The sequence below is a fragment of the Phacochoerus africanus genome, chromosome 9 (genome assembly GCF_016906955.1).
Source record: "Phacochoerus africanus isolate WHEZ1 chromosome 9, ROS_Pafr_v1, whole genome shotgun sequence".
NCBI lineage: Eukaryota > Metazoa > Chordata > Mammalia > Artiodactyla > Suidae > Phacochoerus > Phacochoerus africanus.
Genome location: NC_062552.1, coordinates 93,455,817 through 93,477,112, shown reverse-complemented (window position 1 = coordinate 93,477,112; position 21,296 = coordinate 93,455,817). Strand labels below are relative to the sequence as shown.

The 21,296-nt window shown below is 37.1% G+C and overlaps 1 protein-coding gene across 5 annotated transcripts in view; it reads right to left on the bottom strand.

Moving 5' to 3' along the window:
• GPHN (gephyrin) overlaps window positions 1–21,296 on the bottom strand; it is a 554,831-nt gene that overhangs the window by 27,931 nt on the left and 505,604 nt on the right. The window lies entirely within an intron of this gene.

Genomic DNA, 21,296 nt, shown 5'->3' with positions numbered 1-21,296 from the left:
TGAGTATCTAGACATAGTTCTCAATGCTATTCAGCAGGATCTCCTTGTAAATCTATTCTAAGTTGTGTCTGATAAGCCCAAGCTCCCGATCCTTCCCACTCCCTCCCCCTCCCATCAGGCAGCCACAAGTCTCTTCTCCAAGTCCATGATTTTCTTTTCTAAGGAGATGTTCATTTGTGCTGGATATTAGATTCCAGTTATAAGTGATATCATATGGTATTTGTCTTTGTCTTTCTGGCTCATTTCACTCAGTATGAGAGTCTCTAGTTCCATCCATGTTGGGGCAAATGGCATTATGTCATTCTTTTTTATGGCTGAGTAGTATTCCATTGTGTATATATACCACCTCTTCCGAATCCAATCATCTGTCGATGGACATTTAGGTTGTTTCCATGTCCTGGCTATTGTGAATAGTGCTGCAATGAACATGCGGGTGCATAACATGTTCATCTAAAAAGGAAACAATCCTGGCTTCTGATGTTCAAGTTCTTGCTTTTAATCCTTCTTGAGGCCTAGTCTTGGTCTTGGGTTTCAGGAGACAACTCTTTATCCTCCCATAAACCCCTCCTTTGTTTAAACTACCTTAGCAGGTTTTTGTTAACTTGAAGTCAAATGATGCCTCAATGAGATAGCACATGTTCTCCCAGTCTTCTTATGGTAGTGAAGTTTGTTCATATTCCTTTTCCTTAATGCATTATTTGATGGGAGGACAAGGAGAAGGAGGAGGAAGAGGGACAGGAGTCAGAGGAGGAAGAGATGTGTAACTAGAGCATCATTTCACATTTTACCCAGGGTGACAGGGGTGAGTAGAGGAACTTGAGACCTACTGGAGAGGATCTACAAAAGATAAACAGTTGTGAGGTGGCAGAGCACAGAGATTAAGAACTCCAGAGTCAGACTGCCTGAGTTCAAATCCTGGTGCTACTACTTGCTGGATGTAGAATCTGCGGCAAGCTGCTTAACCTTTCTTTGCCTTAAAGTTGGAAAGGTCTTTGGGGGTTACTGGTTCAGTATCACAGCTGGGAGCACCTTTGGGGCTTGCTTTTCTCTATTCCCTCCGCCCATCTCTTTAATTCTACTTTCTGCTGCATACTTCTGGTGTTTGGGATCGTATGGCAATTGTCAGAGGATCTAGAACTTCATTTATGTTGTATGCTAAAACTCCATTTATTACCTCACAATAAATCTGTGAGGCAGATCAAACAGGTATAATTACGCCTCTTTTTCAGAAAAGGAACGTGATATTCAAAGATGCAAAGTAGCACATTAAAGGCTAGGCAAAGCAGTAAGTGGCAGAGCTAGGACTAGAACCTCTGTCTCATGTCGAGCACCTAATCAGACTGACCGTTAGTTTTTTCAGGTGTATGACACGTCATACAAGGAAATTCTCATTAGAGTGGACCATCGTGCAAAAGCATCAAACAGGATGCTAAGGCAGCAGATGAGGATCTATCTGGGATGACAAGAAAAGTGTATGTGTGGACATGTTTGTATAATTATGGGGAATGCAACAAACACAATTCTGAATCCTATATTCAGATGGAAACTAAATAGATTTTTATTAAACATAATTTTAGGACTTGCTTACAAGTCATAAATTTGTTCCTTTTTTTGTGACTCATATTATATTTTAAATGAAATATTTCTAACATAAAAGTAAAATACCCATGTATCCATTTCTCAGATATGACAAATGCTAATATTTTCCCGTATTTATGTCATATACCCTCTCCTCATTCTTTTTACTTTTAAGGAATAAAAACTAAGTTTGCTTTCTAAGACAAAGAGATTACTTTGCATAATGATAAGAAAAATAGGGAGTTCCCATCGTGGTGCAGCAGAAATGAATCTGACTAGAAACCATGAGGTTGCATATTTGATCCCTGGCCTCACTCAGTGGGTTAAGGATCTGGCGTTGCTGTGGCTGTGGTGTAAGCCGGCAGCAACAGCTCCGACTAGACCGGTAGCCTGGGAACCTCCATATGCCACAGTTGCGGCCCTAAAAAGACAAAAGACAAAAAAAAAAAAGGAAAACTAGGTAACAAGGATTATAATCAGGGCTATTACAGCAGAATAAAAATAATTCATGAATTCTCAGTTTTGTTAAATAGAGAGCATAGTATATTAATTTTCTCAAAGATAGAAGAGTAAAATGAAAACATTATAATCTTTTTTAAAAAATTAATTAATTAATTAATTAATTTGGTCTCTTTGCCATTTCTGGGGCTGCTCCCTCAGCATATGGAGGTTCCCAGGCTAGGGGTCCAATCAGAGCTATAGCCCCTGGCCTACACCAGAGCCGCAGCAACGCCGGATCGTTAACCCACTGAGCAAGGGCAGGGACTGAACCCGCGACCTCATGGTTCCTAGTCGGGTTCGTTAACCACTGCGCCACGATGGGAACTCCAAACATTATAATCTTATCTTACATGTTTTATATATGATATATTTCATACACACACACACACACACACACAGTGGCCTGGAAGACCAAGTGGTAGAAATGTCTCAAAAGAACAAAATATAAAATGACACAAGTCATACAAGAGATAAGAAACTTGGAAGACAGAGCAAGAGACTGATCTATTATTACTAGGAATCTCCTAAGGGGGAAAAAAAGGAACTGAGATGGGGGGAAATTAGTGGAAAATTTCATTTATTTGGAATGATTCAGGCATGGAGGTTAAAAAGACTTACTAAGTTGTAGGTAAGACTGACAAAAAACTATAAACCTAAGAATGTCGTGGTAAAAATCTATAATTTTAAGAATAAAGAGAAAATCTTTAAAACTATCAGAAAGATTAGATTTACTAACAAAGAAAAAAAGAATATTGGCTTTGGACCTCTTACCTATAATACCAAAAACTGTAAAACTGTAAATGTGCCCTGAGAAAAAAGCCGTGCAACTCCTTAATCCCACACCCAGTCAGACACCATTCACCTGTCAGGATAGAAGAATAGTATTTGTGAAAATGCAGAGATTCAGATAATAAATCAGCAAGTAATGTTCTGGAAAAGTTACTCTAAATGAAAAAAATTAACGAGATCAGAGATCTCAAGATGAGGAAGAAGAAGAGGAGAGAAAGCACTAGTAAAACACATAAACACATTTTAAAACTATGTAACTAAATCTAAATGAATAATGATCAAATAAACTGGGGAATTATAATACATGTACTAAATATGGATTCCTCACAAGTTGTAGAGATATACTGCAAAAGAAAACTTAGTAACAGTCTAGATTTAAAAGCTTTATCTCAGCATTGCCTAAAAGTTGAGAGTGGGAATAGACTGGAGAAGTGAAAGTATTCTAAGGTGTAGGAGGTACATAGAGGAAATGGGAAGGCCTAGTAGGAGGGATATAGTGAGCACCTTTTAAAAGTATAATAGTGGAGAAATCAATATTTGATTATGAGTATCAGAAATTGAAAGGAAAGCATGAGGGGGATGGTAGAGTACAATACACCTTCCAAAATAATAAGAGGTGAAAGGGAAAAACAGAAGCTTGATCAAATCAATAACAGGGTAAAGGACAAGGAAGAAATAACAAAGTTCTATTCGTAGTAAAAATAAAATAAGGTAGAAGGAAAAAAAATCATATATTTACGGCAAACTTCATGGTAAAGCAAAATGAACTTCAAGGTAGGATGAGGGTTACATTAACTTAAGGCAGATGCAAGATTGAGGTTTTTTTTTTTTTTTTTAAACCTAAATCCCATGTGCATGTTATTTATAAGGGGTATACTTAAAAGAGATAAAAGAATAAAAATAAAGGGTATGGCAGAAAGGCACCAGGCAAATGTAAATATGCAAAAAAAGCAGGACTGGCATTTTAATATCAAAGTGGAGTTTTAAAGTCAAAAGAACTAAAGAGGATAAAGAGACGAAACAAATTATGATAAAAAGCAAGTTGATAAAGATGATACAATAATATACGACTGTCTCACAATACACGGTTTCATTTTATCTAGGCTTCTAGGTTTTCCTGCCAAATCTCTGCACATGGTAGGCACTCAATAAATGAACTGACTGAACCCTGGCCTCAACTTAATCTCTTCACAGTAGCTTTGGGAATGAACACTGTACAGTTTTTTACAACTATAATGATATTATGTGCAAGTAATATTGTCTGTGGATGGAAAAGAAGATAGATACTACTTAACATTTATGTAATCATAAATAGTACTTTCTTTGAGAAGCTGTCATGAAGAGGGAGTCAATTTATTTGGTGTTACTTCAGAGGGTAGAATTAGAACTAATGGATGGGAGAGACAGGGATAAAGACTTTGGTTCAGTGTAACAGAAAAACATCCTCACAATAACAGCCATCCAACAATAAGTGTGCTGCTTCATGAGGCAAATAAGATATTTCTCACTAAAAGCATCAAACAAAAATCTGAGGGTGAGCCGTTAGAAATTCTCTTTAACACCTTCATTGGGTAAAAGACTGGAGAAGTCAACATTAGAAATTCCTTTAAATTCTAAGACATTTTATCTATGGAAATACTGAAATTTATATAATAAATAAAATGACGATTTTCTCTTCATAAACAGACTGAGCCAGAGAGAGAGAAGCTGATGTAGGCATTGCAATATAATACCTTGTAGATCACACTTGTCTCCCTCTTACTTTTTGAACATCAGGAACATTTGACTATTTGAGGTTAGTGAAAAATATAAAAGCATTTTCCCTCTCCAAAGCTATGGCATACATTTTCAACTTGGAAGATGGCCACCAATAATAGTAACTCTTCCTAAAGTTCTACATTAATCAGATGTGAAAAAAAGCTTAAACTTAATAGAAGGGTAGAGAAAAGAGAAAGGACAAATATATCTCGAATCTACCAGAAAATGAATGGGGCTTTCTCAAGAATTTATGTACTAATCAGTTTCTGTAAAGGAGGAATATGTCTAGAGAGGTGTGATATCTTTTGACTATTGTATCTTTTCAGATTTCAGTGGGCATTGGGGGCCCACTTTCAGTTCAGACTCTGCTTTTTAAAATCTGTATCTGGAATAGGGCCAAGATGGCAGAGTAGGAAGACCCTGAGCTTACTTCCTTCTATGGACACACCAAAATAACAACTTTACAGAGAAACTATGAATGAGAATGGCCTGAAGACTTGCAGGAAAGATTTTCTACATTAAAGGCATAAAGAAGGAACCACAATGAGATGGGTAGGAGAGGCGGTAATGCGGTATAGTCAAGATCCACTCCCTGGGTAAGGGACCTACAAATAGGAGGAGGATCAAAATTGCAGAGGTTGTTCCCAGGTAGTGAGGGGTATAAGCTCCATGTTGGGCTCCCCAGTCTAAGGTCCTACACTGGGAAGACAAGTCTCCAGAACATCTGGCTTTGAAAGTCAGTGGGGCTTGCATTCAGGAGAGCCAGAGAGCTTTAGGAAACAGATATTTTGCTCTTAAAAGGCACATGCAGGGTTGTTAGAATGCATTTGAACTTAAGATATCATCAACTTAAAATAATCACATACATAAATATGTAGGTTGTTACATATAAACTTCATGGTAAACACAAACCAAAAATCTATAATAGAAATACACACAAAAAAGAGAAAGGAATCCAAACATAACAATAAAGACAGTCATCAAATCACAAGGGACAAGAGCAAAAGAGGAAGAAAGGAACAGAAAAGACCTACAAAAACAAGCCTCAAATAAAAAAAATGGCAATCAGTATATACCTATCAATAATTACTTGAAATGTAAATGGACTAAATGCTCCAATCAAAAGACATATGATAGCTAGTGAATTAAAAAAACCCAAAATTCATATATGTACTGCCTGCAAGAGACCTCAGATCTAAAGACATAAACAAACCAATAGAGAGGGGATGGAAAAAACTATTCCATGCAAATAGAAAAGAGAGTTGGAGTAGCAATACTAATATAAGACAAAATAGATTTTATTTATTTATTTATTTTTTGTCTTTTTGTATTTTTGGAGCCACACATGGAGGTTCCCAGGCTAGGGGTCAAATCAGAGCTATAGCGACTAGCCTATGCCAGAGCCACTGCAACACATGATCCAAACTGCGCCTGCAACCTACACCACAGCTCACAGCAACACTGGATCCTTAACCCACTGAGCGAGGCCAGGGATAGAACCCGCAACCTCACGGTTCCTAGTCAGATTCGTTTCTGCTGAGCCACGATGGGAACTCTGAGACAAAATAGATTTTAAAACAGACTGTTACCAGAGACAAAGAAGGACATTACAAAATGATAAAGAAATCAATCCAATAAGAAAATATAATTTAAAATACATATGCACCTAACATAGGAGAACCTAAATACATAAATCAAACATTAACATACATAAAAAAATTGATAGCAGCACAGTAACAGTGGGGGATTTTAAAACCCACTTACATCAATGGATGGATTACCCAGGCAGAAAATTAATAAGGAAACACTGGCCTTAAATGACACATTAGGCTTGATGGATACATAAAGACCATTCCACCCCAAAGCAGCAGAATACACATACTTTTCAAGTGCATGTGGAACATTCTCCAGGATAGAAAATATGCTAGGTCACAAAACAAGTTTCAATAAATTTAGGAACACTGAAATCATATCACAACATTAAGAGATTAGAAATTAGCAATATGAAAAAACCTGCAAACTCTCTGCCCAAACATATGAAGGCTAAATAATATGCTGCTTAACAAACAATGAATCACTGAAGAAATTAAAGAGGAAATAAAAACTACCTAAAGACAAATGAAAATGGAAGCACAACGACCAAAAGCTATGGGACACAGCAAAAGCATTTCTAAGAGGGTAGTTTATAGTGATAAGAGCCTACCTCAGGAAACAAGAAAACTTATACCTAAAGGAAAACTAAAAAAAGAGAATTAAAAAAACCCAAATGTTAGTGGAAGGGAAGAAATGATAAATATAAGAGGAGAAAAAATGAAAAAGAGGAGTTCCTGTCATGGCTCAGTGGTTAACGAACCTGACTAGTATCCATGAGGATGCAAGTCTGATCCTTGGCCTTGCTCAGTGGGTTAAGGATCCGGTGTTGCTGTGAGCTGTGGTGTAGGTCACAGATGTGGCTCAGATCTGGTGTTGCTGTGGCTGTGGCATAAGCCAGCAGCTACAGCTCCAATTTGATCCCTAGCTTGGGAACTCCATGTGCTGCAGGTGCAGCCGTAAAAAGACACACATGCTGGAGTTCCCATTGTGGCACAGTGGAAACTAATCCAACTAGGAACCATGAGGTTGTGGGTTTGATCCCTGGCCTCTGTCAGTGGGTTAAAGATCCAGCATTGCTCTGAGCCGTGGTATGGGTTGCAGACATGGCTCTGATCTGGTGTTGCTGTCGCTATGCTGTAGGCTGGCAGCTGTAGCTCTGATTAGACCCCTAGTCTGGGAACCTCCATATGCTGTGAGTGCAAAACAAACACCACACACAGAACAAATGAAATGGAGACTAAAAAAGCAATAGAGGAGTTCTCTGGTGGCCTAGTGGGTTAGGGATCTAGTGTGGTCACTGCTGTGTCTTGGGTTAAATCCCTGGCCCAGGAACTTCCACGTGCTACGGGCTTGGCTTAAGAAAAAAAAAAAAAAAACCGAAAAAACCAGGCAATAGAAAAGCTAAAGTAGTACATAGAACTAAGAGCTGGTTCCTTGAAAAGATAAATAAAATTGGTAAACTTTAAGCCTGACTCAAGAGAGAGGATAAAAATAAATAAAATCAGAAATGAAAAGGAGAAGTTACAAGCAATACCACAAAAACACAACAGTTTGTAAAGGATTACTATAAATAATACATAAATAAAATGGACAACCTTGAAGAAATGGGTAAATTCTTAAAATGTATAATCTCCTAAGGCTGACTCAGGAAGAATTAGAAAATATGAACAGATCAATTACCAGTAATGAACTGAATCAGTAATAATAATAATAATAATAATAAAGCTCCTAACAAACATCTGTCCATGGACAGATGGTTCATAGGTGAATCCTACCAAACTTTAAAAGAACAGTTAATGGCCTGTCCTCACACTATTCCCAAAAACCTCATATAGAAGGAATGCTTCTGACCTCATATATGAGGTCAGCATCATCCTGATATCAAAACAGACAAATATATCACAAAAAAGAAAATAATAGGCCAATATCATGGAAGAACACAGAGAAATCCTCAATGAGGTATTAGGAAACAGAATTCAACAATATGTTAAAAGGATCATACGTCATGATCAAATTTATTCTAGGGATGATCCAGTATCTACAAATCAATTAATATGATATACCACATTAATAATCTCAATAGATGCAGAAAAAAAACTTGACAAAATTCAACACCTATGAGTGATAAAAACTCTCAATAACATGGGTGTAGAAGCTCCCTATCTCAACATAATAAAGGCCATATATGACAAACCTGCAGCCAACATCACAGTTAAAGGTGAAATGCTGAAAGTACTTCCTCCAAGATCTGGCACAAAACAAGAATACGTACTCTCACCACTTTTACTCAACATAGCACTGAAAGTCCTAGCCACAGCAATCAGATAAGAAAAAGAAATAGAAGGAACCTGAATTAGATAAGAAAAAGTAAAACTGTCACTGTTTACAGATGACATGATACTATATATAGAAAATCCTAATGATGACAGCAAGAAAACTATTAGAATTAATAAATGAGTTCAGTAAAGTTGCAGGATATAGAATTAATACACATAAATCTGATGTGTTTCTATACACTAACCACAAACTATCAGAAAGAGAAATTAATAAAACAATCTCACTTATAATTGCTTCAAAAAGAATGAAATACCTAGGAATAAACCTACCTAACTAGATAAAAGCCAGAGCATAAAAATCTGTAAAACAGTGATGAAGGAAACTGAAGATGACACAGTGGAAAAATACACAGTATTTATGGATTGGAAGACATCATATTGTTAAAATTACTATACTACCCCAAAAAATCTACAGATTTCGTGTAATCCTTATCAAAATACCAGTGGCAGAGATGGGATTAAGATGGTGGAATAGAAGGACTGGAGGTCAACTTCTCTCCTAAAAACAAAAAACTACAACCAAATGCTGAGCAATCTTCAACCAAATGGACTGGAAACTTTCAAAAAGATATCCTACTCCAGAAGACAAAGAGAAGGACACATCAAGAGGTAGGAGGAGTGATTATGTGACATAAGCAACCCCACACCTCCTGGGTGGGAAGCCCCACAGACTAGAAAGTAACTGTATCACAGAGACTCACCTATAGGAATGAGAGTTCTGAGCCCCACATCAAGTCCTCATACATGGGGATCTGGCATTGGGAGAGAGTCCCTGGAGCACCTGGCATTGAAGGCCAGTGGGGCTTGTGTGCAGTAGCTCCACAGGACTGGGAGAAATGGAGAACCCATTCTTAAAAGGCACAAATAGACTTTCACGTGCACTGGGTCCCAGGGCAATGCAAAGACTCCATAGGAATCTGGATCGGACCTGACTGCAGCTCTTGGAGGATCTCCTGGGAAAACAGGGGGTGAATATGGCTCATTGTGGGGGAAAGGAACTGGAAGCAAAGCTCTTGGGAATATTCATCAGTGTGGGTTTCTCTAGAGGTGGCCATTTTGGGAAAATGTGGTCCCACCCATCAGTGCTGAGAAGCCCCAGGCCAAACAACAATCCAGGTGGGATCACAGCCCCATCCATTAGTAAACAGGCTGCCTAAAGACCCCCCCAGGCACACAGCTGCTTCTAATCCCACCCAGAGACAAAGCCCCACCCACCAGAGGGACAGGAATCAGCCCCACCTACCAGTAGGCAGGCACCAGTCCCTCCCATCAGGAAGCCTACAGCAAGCCCCCAGACCAACTTCAGCCACAAGGGGGGCAGATAGCACAAGTAAGAGATGCTACAACTCTGTTGTCTGCAAAAAGGACACCACACCAAAAACCTATAAAAATGAGAAGACAGAGAACGATAACTCAAATAAGGAAGAAAGAAAAATCCCTACAAAAAGAGCTAAGTGATCAGGAGATTCTCAGCCTCCAGGGAAAAGAGTTTAGACTATTGATGCTGAAGATGATGCAAGACATTGGGAATAAACTGGAGGCAAAGATGGATAACTTACAAGAAACACTGTGCAAAGAAATGCAAGATACAAAACTTAAGTAAGAAGAGATGCAAAATACAATAACTGAAATAAAAAATTCATTAGAAGCAGCCAACAGTAGAATACAGGAGGCGGAAGAATGAACAAGCGAAGTGGAGGACAGATTAGTGGAAATCACTGATGTGAAACAGAAAAGAGAAAAAAGACTGAAAATGAAAGAAGAGAGTCTCAGAGAACTCTGGCACAATGTTAAACGCAGCAACATCCGTATTATAGGGGTGCCAGAAGAAGAGAGAGAGTAGGGGACAGAAAAAATATTCCAAGAGATAATAGCCAAAAACTTCCCTAACATGGGAAAGGAACCACTCACGCAAATCCAGGAAGCGCAATGAGTACCAAGGAGGAACACCCCAAGACACATAATCATCAAAATGACCAAAATTAAAGACAAAGAGAAACTATTGAAAGCAGCTAGGGAAAAGAAACAAATAACATACAAGGGAACCCCGATAAGGTTATTGGCAGATTTTTCAGCAGGACTCGGCAGGCCAGAAGAGAGTGGCATGATATACTTAATACGACGAATGGAAAAAACCTCCAACCAAGATTACTTTACCCAGCAAGGCTCTCATTCAGATTTGAAGGAGAAATCAAAAGCTTTACAGATAAGCAAAAGCTAAGAGAATTCAGCAACACTAAACCAGCTTTACAACAAATACTAAAGGAACTTCTCTAGGCAGAAAAGAAAAGGCTGCAACCAGAAACAATAATACCACAAATGACAGGGCTCACCAGTAAAGGTATATATACAGCAAAGATACGAAATCATCCACACACAGTTATGCCACCAATATCAGAAATCATAAGAAGAGGAGTGTACAAATGCAGGACACTGGAGATGCACTTACAATTAAGATACCAATAACTTATAACAATCTCATATGTGTATATATATATATATATAACTTACATCAAAACTTCAAAGTAACTGCAAACCAGAAATCTACAATTGATACACAAACAAATAAGAAAAATCAAATCAAATACAACACTAAAAATAGTCATCAAATCAGAAGAGGAGAGAACAAGAGAAGAAGGGAAGAAAAAAGAGAAACAAAAACAAATCCAAAGCAATTAATAAAATGGCAATAAGAACATACATATCAACAATTACTTTAAATGTTAATGGACTAAACGCCCCAACCAAAAGACATAGACTGGCTGAATGGATACAAAAACAAGACCCATATATATGCTGTCTTCAAGAGACCCACTTCACTTCTAGGGACACAGACAAATTGAAAGTGAGAGGATGGAAGAAAATATTTCATGCAAACGGGGATCAAAAGAAAGCTGGAGTAGCAATACTCATGTCAGACAAAACAGACCTTAAAATGAAGAATATTTTAAGAGACAAGGAAGGACACTACATAATGATCAAAGGGGCAATCCAGGAAGAAGATATAACAATTTAAAATATTTATGCACCCAACATAGGATCACCACAACATATAAGGCAACTGCTAAAAATCTTAAAAGGACAAATCGACAATAACACAATAATAGTGGGGGACTTTAACACCCCACTTACAGAAATGGACAGAACAACCAGACAGAAAATCAATAAGGAAACACAGGTCCTGAATAAAGCATTAAACCAGATGGACTTAATAGATATTTATAGGATATTCCTTCCAAAAGCAACAGAATACACATTCTTCTCAAGTGCACATGGAACATTCTCTAAGATTGATCACATCCTGGGCAACAAATCAAGCTTTGGTGACTCTAAGAAAACTGAAATCATATCAAGCATTTTTTCTGACCACAATGCTATATGACTAGAAATCAACAACAAGAAAAAATCTGCAAAAAACACAAACACACGGAGACTAAACAACATGCTACTAAACAACCAATGGATCATTGAAGAAATCAAAGAAGAAATTAAAAAATACCTAGAAGCAAGTGACAAAAAGATATGACACTCCAAAATCTATTGGATGCAGCAAAAGCCGTTCTAAGAGGAAAGTTTATAGCAATACAAGCCCACCTCAGGAAACAAGAAAAAGCTCAAATAAACAAGCTAACTTTACATCTAAAGCAGTTAGAGAGAGAACAGACAAGACCTAAAGTCAGCAGAAGGAAGGAAATCACAAAAATAAGAGCAGAAATCAATGAACTAGAAATGAAGACAACCATAGAAAAGATCAATGACATGGACAGCTGGTTCTTTGAAAAGATCAACAAAATTGATAAACCCTTAGCCAGACTTATCAAGAAGAAAAGGGAGAGGACTCAAATCAATAAAATTAGAAATGAAAAAGGAGAAGTAACAATGGACATCACAGAAATATGATGCAACTATATGCCAATAAAACAGAAAACCTAGAATAAATGGACAGATTCTTAGAAAAGTACAATCTTCCAAGACTAAACCAAGATGAAATAGAAAAGATGAATGGACCAATCACAAATACTGAAATTGAAACTGTGATTAAAAACTTCCAACAAACAAAAGTCCAGGACCAGATGGCTTCACAGGTGAATTCTATCAAACATTTAGAGAAGAGCTAACACCTACCCTTCTAAAACTAGTTCAAAAAATTGCAGAGGAAGGGATACTCCCAAACTCATTCTATGAGGCCATCATCACCCTGGCATCAAAACCAGACAAAGATGCCACAAAAAAAGAAAACTACAGGCCAATTTCACTGATGCAAAAATCCTCAACAAAATACTAGCAAACCACATCCAACAATACATTAAAAGGATTGTACATCATGATCAAGTGGGATTTATCTCAGGGATGCAAGCATTCTTCAATATCTACAAATCTATCAGTGTGATAACACCACATTAACAAACTGAAGAATAAAACCATATGATCCTCTCAATAGACACAGAAAAAGCCTTTGATAAAATCCAACACCCATTTCTTATAAAAAACCCTTCAGAAAGTGGGCATAGAGGGAACCCACCTCAACATAATAAAGGCCATATATGACAAACTCACATCCAACATCATTCTCAGTAGTGAAAAGCTGAAAGAATTCCTGCTGAGATCAGGATCAAGACAAGGATGTCTGCTCTCGCCACTACTCTTCCACATATTTTTGGAAGTCCTAGCCACAGCCATCAGAGAAGTAAAAGAAATAAAAGGAATCCAAATTGGAAAGGAAGAAGTAAAACCATTCACTATTTGCAGATGACATGATACTATACCTAGAAAACCCTAAAGACTCTACCAGAAAACTGTTAGAGCTCATCAATGAATTTGGCAAAATCTCAGGATACAAAATTAATACACAGAAATCAATGGCATTTCTATACACTAACAATGAAAGAGCAGAAAGAGAAATTAGGGAAGCAATCCTGTTTACCACTGCATCCAAAAGAATAAAATACCTAGTAGGAGTAAACCTACCTAAAGAGACAAAAGACCTGTACTCTGAAAACTATAAGACACTGATGAAAGAAATCAAAGATGCCACAAATAGATGGAAAGACATACCACGCTCTTGGACTGGAAGAGTCAATATTATTAAAATGATATACTACCCAAGGCAATCTACAGATTCAATGCAATCCCTATCAAATTACCAAAGACATTTTTCACAGAACTTGAACAAAATATTTTAAAGTTTGTTTGGAAGCACAAAAGACCCAGAATAGACAAAGCCATCCTGAAAAAGAAAAATGAAGCTGGAGGAATCAAGCTCCCTGACTTCAGAATATACTACAAAACAACAGTCATCAAAAAACTGTATGGTACTGATAAAAAGACAGAAACAGAACAGGAACAGTATAGAAAGCCCAGAGTTAAACCCATGTACCTACTGCCAACTAATCTATGACAAAGGAAGCAAGAATATACAATGAGAAAAGACAGCCTGTTCAGTAAGTGGTGCTGGGAAAACTGGATGGCCACATGTAAAAGAATGAAATTAGAATACTTCCTAACAACATACACAAAAATAAACTCAAAATGGATTAAAGACCTAAATATAAGACCAGACTGTATAAAACTCTTGGAGGAAAACATAGGCCAAACGACAGCAACATCTTCTCAGATCCACCTTCTACACTAATGACAATAAAAACAAAAATAAACAAATGGGACTTAATTAAACTTAAAAGTGTCTGCATAGCAAAGGAAACCCTAAACAAAACAAAAAGACAACCCACGGAATGGGAGAAAATGTTTGCAAATGAATCAACTGACAAAGAATTAATCTCCAAAATTTATAAATTTATACCGCTCAATCAATGCCAAAAAAACAGTCCCATCAAAAAAAAAAAAACAGATCTAAACAGACAATTTCCAAAGAAGACATACGGATGGCCATAAAACACATGAAAAGATGTTCAACATCACTCATTATTAGAGAAATGCAAATCACAACCACTATGAAGTATCACCTTACACCAGCCAGAACAGCCATCATCCAAAAGTCTACAAACAATAAGTGCGGGAGAGGGTATGAAGAAAAAGGAACCTTATTACACTGTTGGTGGGAATGTAATTTGGTGCAACCACTGTGGAAAACAGTATGGAGATTCCTCAGAAAACTAAAAATAGAAATACCATTTGATCCAGCATTCCCACTCCCAGGCATCTACCCAGAGAAAACCATGACTCGAAAAGACACATGTACTCCAATGTTCACTGTGGCACTATTTGCAATAGCCAAGACATGGAAACAACCTAAATGTCCATCAACAGAGAAGGAGATCAAGAAGATGTGGTACATATACACAATGGAATATCCCTCAGCCATTAAAAGGAAAGAAATAACGGCATTTTTAGCAACATGGATGGATGTGGAAATTATCGTGCTAAGTGAAGTCAGTCAGACAATGAGACACCAATGTCAAATGTTATCACTTACACGTGGAATCTAAAAAAAGGACACAATGAACCTCTTTGCAGAGCAGTTGACTCACAGACTGAAAAACTTAAGGTTTCTAAATGATACAGGTTTTGGGGTGGGAGGATGTACTGAGGCTATGGGATGGACATGCTATAAAATTTGGTTGTGATGATTGTTGTACACCTATGAATGTAATAAAATTCATTAAGTAATAAAAAAAGAAAAAAGAAAAAAATAAAATAATGATTAAAAAAAGAATAGAAAAAAAATTACCAGTGGCATTTTCATAGAAGTAGAACAAATAATTTAAAAATTTGTACAGAAACACAAAAGACAAATAGCCAGAATAGGACAAACTTGGAGGCATCATGAGTCCTGATTTTAAACTATAGTACAAAGCTATAGTAATCAAAATAGTATGGTATTGGCACCAACACACACACACATAGATCAATGGAACACAACAGAGATCCCAGATATAAACCCACACACTAATGGATAATTAATCTACAAGAAAGGAGGCAAGAATATATAATGGAGAAAAGACAGTTTCTTCAATGGTGTTGGTAAAACTGGACAATTACCTGTGGAAGAATCAAAGTTTGACTAATTTCTTACACCATATACAAAAATAAACTAAAAACAGATTAAAGACCTAACTGTAATACTTGAAACCATAAAACATCTAAAAGAAAACATGGGCAGTATGCTCTTTTACATTGGTTGTAGCAATGTTTTTTTGGATATATCTCCCCAGACAAGGGAAACAAAAGGAAATCGATCAAATGAAACTACATCAAAATAAAAGGTTTTTGCACAGGGAAGGAAACTATCAACAAAATGAAAAGGCAGGCTACTGAATGGGAGGATATTTGCAAATGATATGCAAATATTGGCAAATGATATGACTAATAAGGGGTTAATATCCAACATATATAATATAGTTCATTCAACTCAATATTAAAAACCTCATTAAAAAATAGGAAGAATACTTGAATAGACGTTTTTCCAAAGAAGAAATTTAGATGGCCATCAGGCACATGAAAAGATGCTCAGCATAACTATTATCAGAGAAATACAAATCAAAACCACAAAGAGATATCACCTCATACTTATCATAATGGCTATCATCAAAAAGACAATGAATAATAAGTGTTGGAAAGGTTATGGAGAAAAGGGAACCTTTGTGCATTGTTGGTGGGATGTAAATTGGTGCAGCCACCAAGGAAGACAGTATGAGGTTACTTAAAAAAATTAAAAATCGAACTACCATATTACATAGCAGTTCCACTTCTGTATATTTTTCCAGGGCCACACACATAGCATATGGAGGTTCCTTGGGTTTAGGTCGATTCTTTTTAGGGCTGCACACACAGCATATGGAGGTTCCCTGGGTTGGGGTCGATTCAGAGCTGCAGCCTCCAGCCTATACCGCAGCTCACAGCAATGCTGGATCCTTAACACACTGAGCGAAGCCAGGGATTGAACCCACATCCTCATGGATCCTAGTTGGGTTCATTAACTGCTGAGCTACGAAGGGAACTCCACAAAGGTACTAATTTAAAAAGATATATGCACTTCTTGTTCAGTGTAGCATTATTCAGAATAGTGAAGAAATGGAAGCAGCTGAAGTGTCCATTGATAGATAAATGGATAAAGAAGAGATGGGATATATAAATATAAAGTATAAATGTATATATAATGGATTACTACCTGGGCACAAAAAAGAATGAAATCTTGCAATTTGTGACAACATGGATGGACCTCGAGAGTATTATGCAAAGTGATATAAGACAGAGAAAGACAAGTGCTGTATGATTTCATTTATACGTGGAATTTAAAAACAAGACAAATGAACAACCATATCAAAACAGAAACAGCATCAGAGATAGAACCAACAGGTATTGCCAGAGGGGAGGGGATGGGGGGGATAAGAAAAATATGTGAGGGTAATTAAGAGGTACCAGTTTACAAAGTAAGTGAGTTACAGGGATGAAATATATGGTATGGGGAATATAGTCAATAATAACATAACATCTTTTATGATGACAGATGGTAACTAGCCTTATTGTGGTAATTACTTTGAAATGTATAGAAATACTGAGTCACTATGTTGTACACTAGGAACTAACATAGTGGAGTAGGTCAAATTACACTTCAACCAACCAACTCATAGAAAAAGAGATCATATTTGTGGTTACCAGAGGCAGGTGATGTGGGGAAGGGGAACTAGATGAAGTAGTAGAATGGTATCAGTTTCTAGTTACAAAACAAATATTAAGGATGTTGGAGTTCCTGTTGTGGCTCAGTGGTTAACGAACTGGACTAGCATCCATGAAGAAGCGGGTTTGATCCCTGGCCTTGCTCAGTGGGTTAAGGATCCGGCGTTGCCATGAGCTGTGTGGTAGGTCACAGACATGGCTCAGATCCTGCATTGCTGTGGCTCTGGTGTAGGCTGGTGGATACAGCTCCAATTCAACGCCTAGCCTGAGAACTTTCATATGCTACAGGTGTGGCCCTAAAAGACAAAAAGACAAAAAAAAAAAAAAAAGGAAGGGAGTTCCTGTCGTGGCTCAGTGGTCAACAAATCCTACTAGGAACCATGAGGTTGCGGGTTCGATCTCTGGCCTTGCTCAGTGGGTTAAGGATCTGGCGTTGCCAAGAGCTGTGGTGTAGGTTGCAGATGTGGCTCAGATCCCATGTTGCCGTGGCTCTGGTGTAGGCCGGCGGCTACAGCTCCGATTCGACCCCTAGCATGGGAACCTCCATATGCTGCGGGAGTGGCCCAAGAAATGGCAAAAAGACAAAAAAAAAAAAAAAGGATGTAATGTACAATATGATTAATATAATTAACACTGCTATATGTTATATACAAAATTAGTGACTCATCCTGAGTTCTCATCACAAGGAAAAAATATTTTTTCTTTTACTTTATTTGAGATGATGGATATTCACTAAACTTATGGTAATCATTTCATGATGTATATAAATCAAATGATTATGCTGTGCATCTTAAACTTATATAATGCTCTATGTCAATTATATCTCAATAAAACTGGAAAAAATTGTATCTGCCTTAATTTATTATAATCCTGACATAATTTTTTTTGCTTCACTATGAAGTTTACTATAAAAGTCAAAACAAAGTCTTTACCCAAGATGAGATTTTATGGAGTATTTAGAATGCAAATGCAGTTTTATTTTAAAATATTTAATATAAACATACAGATGGACTACAGCTGCTAATTAGTTTCCTGTTTCATCTGCTATACCAACTGTGAGCTGTATCATTTTAAGAGTGAAGATGACAGTGAGAAAGTGAGAAAAAATTTTCTAGGATTTGGAGATTAAAGAAAAATGGCAGTTGATCATACTAAAATAACAGAAAAAAGTTAAGGATAAACTAACCATATACTAATTTCTTTAGAGGTTAAGGATAAATTTCTGAACTATTAATATTTTCTGGGCATCCACTTCATGTGTAGGATCAAATTATATATTACACAGAGCCTTCATTTAGTCCTTCTTCAGTCCCACTGGGTTTCCAGACACTATGGAGTCATATAAAGACAGAAGAAGGTAGGGTCACTATCTTTAAGTTTACCAAGTCAGAAAACATGACAAAAATTTAGAAAAAAATGAATAAACAAGCAATGACATTAACACTGATTCAATTTAAATGTATTTATTAAAGTGAAAATACCTATAAAAAGAAATGACATAAATGTTGAGTAGAACAGAATGATCAGAATTGGTTTGGGATAATTAGGAATGACTTTCTGGACATATTATTATTATTATTATTTTTGTCTTTTTAGGGCCACACCTGTGGCTAGGGGCTGAATCAGAGATATAGCTGCCACAGCCACAGCAACACAGGATCTGAGCCACATATGCGACATACACCACAGCTCATGGCAATACCAGATCCTTAACCCACTGAGCAAGGCCAGGGATCGAACCTGCCTCCTTGTGGATACTAGTCTGGTTCATTACCGCTAAGCCTCGATGGGAACTCCCTGGACATCTTATTTTTTATGAGAGTCTGGTCATGTGAAGAAAACATTTCTAAAATTACAGGAAAAGCTAGAGATTAATTCTTGGAAGAATCAGTAACATTCACCATAATAGCAACTTTTGAGGATTAAGAATGGCAAATGTAATAGCCACTAAACAAGTCTGTCATTAAAAATGGAAAGAACCTCTTGTCAATAAACATATGTTTGTTATGGTAAGAAGAATATTTTTGGCAAACCAATAGGAAATTAGAGACCTCTGTCGATTAATGATCAGAAAATAAATCTATTATGATGACTTAAAAATTAAAACTGTACTTTGAGCAGAAAAGGGTGTTCATTCAATAAAGAGAAGTGGGCAGTTTATAAAGAGGACAAGAATCAATTAAATTCAGATCTAAATTCTGTTTGGTAATTAGAAATTCCTAATTTTAAAACATGAGGTAAGCACTAGGAAACTAGGATACGTTTGGTTCACAAATTGGAAGATATAAGGCACTGGACTTTGTTCAAATAATCACTGTACCGTTACGTCTATCTTGATAATTCCTGCTAAATGTGCCAGTTTTGTAAGAATCCAATTTGCTATCTCAGTGCTTGTTCTCTTCTGTTTCATGCTTTAATGCGAAGAGGCAGCTTCACAAATTGGCAGCAGAACGAACAGGCAATTTAAATCCAAAACATCAATTTATGACAGAGCCAAGCAAGCCCAGCATGATTTGAGTGGGGCAGCCTTCTGTGATGGCAATTTCCAGAAGGGGGAATTCTTTTCTTAATTAAGGGAATTTCTTGGCCCTTGAGGCCTCAAAAGGCAAGGAAGTCCAAGTCAGCAGTTTTGAAGCTACATTACTAGGCTATTTTAAAACTGATATAGAAATATAAGTAGCTTAGTAGTTGAACTCATACGGAAATGATATACATTCAATCAGTGCTGAACTTTATTTAAAAATTTTTTCCAAAGTCGATTGTGTATATTTGAATCATAACTACTGCTTGTTATATTTAAGAGGTAAATGTGTGAGATCCTCTAAGCCTGTGGGAACAGCTCCCCAACTTTTTAAATGAGAAGCTTCTTAAATCCATTTGGAATTCTGCTCTCTTGTCCCACCCACATTCTTCAAAAATATAAAATGAATCACCCTAGGTACAAAGCTTTACATTGAGCATTTTTTTACAATGTGCCTCAGTTACTATTGCAATTTTGTTGTCAGTGCCATATTTTCTGGTCTGTTCCTATGGCTAAAGTTTTTGTATTCACTTTGAAGGGACCCTGTAAGATTTTTTTGGACGGCTGCACAGTTGGAAGTTTCTAGGCTCCATGGAAAGGGAAGGGTATAGAAAAAGATGGTAGGGTTGTCTAAATTAGAAGAGGTACTCCTACTAAGTGCTGTAGACATAAGGCTACCAAGACACACCCTGTCCTGGCCTTAATGGAGGTTATAGTATGTCGAGAAAGAAAACCACCCTGGTTCAATATGAACAGATCCTTTCCCCACCCTGTTTAGGCCACATCAGGAAACTGTGGAAAAGAGAAAAAAAATTCAAAAATATAGAAGCACATATGTGCAGAATGATCAAAATTTTAACCAAGTCTGGCCATAACTGTTGTGGCTGGCACATATAGTACTCTGTCCTTGTGTACCTATGTAAACATCCTCGTGTCTTAGACTTCCTCCTCAGTAGAGAAACAACAGCTCCTGCTGCCTAGGTGAACAAAAGGAGGCTAACAGGCTATTGAACCAGCCAGTGGAAAAAAGAGAACTAGGATATACACTGTCCCATATTCAAGCAGAAATGGGATGGAGCTTTGATGTAGTTTATCCCTGTAAACACATATTAAGTTGTGCCAGTTTGAAATATCTAGGTTTGAGTGGCTTCACATTCAGACCATATTTAGCGTTTCCTTCTTTCCTTTCCTGTTACTTCTCGGCATTTATTGAGTAGTTACCATGTGCTGGCAGTGTTCAAAATGCTAAGGATAAAAGCCATGAACAGCCTGTTGCACATGTCCACCTGCAAGCAATTGAGGACAGTAGTTATTTTATTTATTAGTTTACCCTTGCTATTAATACAGCTTTGGATATGGCAGACATTTGACAAATGGTTATAAAATGAATAAAACAAAAATTAAAAAAACTCAAATAATTGTGGGTACATGGCAAGATTTAGTTATAGAGATCTTCATCAATTACTCACAACTGAGAAAGATGAGGGATAATCAACTGAGAAAAGGGATTGTATAAATAAATCAAATTACATTTCTTATTAGAGAATAATATATAGGCATGAAAGTGTCATAGCAGAGTACTG